This window comes from Hipposideros armiger, unplaced genomic scaffold (assembly GCF_001890085.2).
Source record: "Hipposideros armiger isolate ML-2016 unplaced genomic scaffold, ASM189008v1 scaffold_582, whole genome shotgun sequence".
NCBI lineage: Eukaryota > Metazoa > Chordata > Mammalia > Chiroptera > Hipposideridae > Hipposideros > Hipposideros armiger.
In genome coordinates, this window is record NW_017731932.1 from 325340 (window position 1) to 327114 (window position 1775).

Below are 1775 nucleotides of genomic sequence, written 5' to 3' on the forward strand. Positions count from 1 at the left end.
GCTTTAGTGTCTGAGGATGCCTATTAAAATGAGGGCATAGCCTTTTACTTTTGCAAATGGAAAATATGAGCTGCCACCCATATGTCCAGTATGCCTTCAACAGGGCTTTCATACTCTTGATCATCCACTCCCTTTGGCTACATCCAAAATGAACTTTACNAATAATGAATGTAATACATAGAAGAGCCGCTTGAGGTAGGCATTGTTAGCTTCACTGTATATCAGTTAATTGACAGATATTGAATAGATATTCTGGGCAAATGCTGGGTGTGTAGGAAGGTGGGGGCATGTGGTGAAAAGGGAAGAGAAATTAAAAGGAGCTTATTTTACTTAGGGATGCAAAACATTGGGCTGTCGGAAAAGTCATGACGCATTTTTGCAACGAAAAACAGAAAAAATACGTCATGACTTTTCTGACAACCCAATATGTGGTTTAAGGATAAAGAAGCGACTCTATTTCTTGTCAAGACCAATCTCATTACTTTGTGGTCATGCCTCACATAGGGCAACTATTTTGTTGAGAACTACATGATGGTTTTCAAAATATGTTCCTTGTTATCCAAAATGACAGCAAGAAAAAGTTGTCATTTGAGCTGGACTTTGAAGACTTCATATTGGTGAGGAGTATTAGGAAGAATTTTCCTACAATTAGGTTGATTTTCCTAAAAGAAATTTCCTGAAAGGAAACACTATGAGGGGTGTGTTTTTTCAGATGATGGGGGCCCATTTGGATGGATCAGAAATTTTGTATAGGGGACTGATGGTTGAGTAGGCCCCAAAGCTAAGTTACAGTAAGATGTGTTTAACCATGAGTGCCAGTCAAAAGAATTGGAGCTTTTTCCTGAGAGCAATAGGAAACCATTGAAATTTTGGAACTGAGGAGTACTGCTTCTAAAAATATCTGGAAAATGGGTGTGCCATGTATTGAAATAGAGAAACCATGAATGAAGTGAGGAAGATTTGGCATTTAAAAAAAAAAAAGAATCTCCATGGACTTGACTAAGAGGAAGTTGGAAATATGAGTTTTCAGGAGAGGAGTCAGGGCTAGAGAGAGATTTATAAATCATCTTCATAGAACTGATAGAAAGTTGGATGGACTCAGAAATAGCAAAGTGCCTTCTCATCTGAGGCTTGAGCGTAACCACCTGGAAAGAGGAGAGCTGACAGAGGGGGAAGACATCAGGACATTGTAATTGATGGCAGGAGGCGGTGCGAGGTTATGAGGAAAGGTCCTGTGGCACTGAGCTTCCTCGTATTAACAGTAGACCACTCTTCTGAGATGTGTGACAGGAAAATACAGGAAAAGAATTGGGTAAGGCCTAGAGGTATGGAGACAAAAAATACCTTGTTTATTTTAATATTGTCGTGATATAAATTCGTGACGTCTTTTTTCTATGTTCATTGCAAAAATGCGTCATGACTTTTCCGACAACCTAATAGTTACTGAGCACCGAGTGTGTCTGGTTTGGGCATCAGCCATACATGAGTGAACAAGGCATTGTCTGCCCTCAGGGGGCTCACAGTTCAGAACCTGAGTTTTCCCAGGTGAATGATTATAAACACGCCACTTTTATAAAGAAGAATGAAATCGTACCATTTGCAACGACATGGATGGACCTAGAAACTATTATGTTAAGTGAAATAAGTCAGTCGGAGAAAGACAAATACCATATGATTTCACTTACACGTGGAATCTAAAACTGAATGAACGAGCAAAGTAAACAGAAGTGGTCTCAGAGATATAGAGGAACAACTGATGGCTGCTAGTTGGGAGG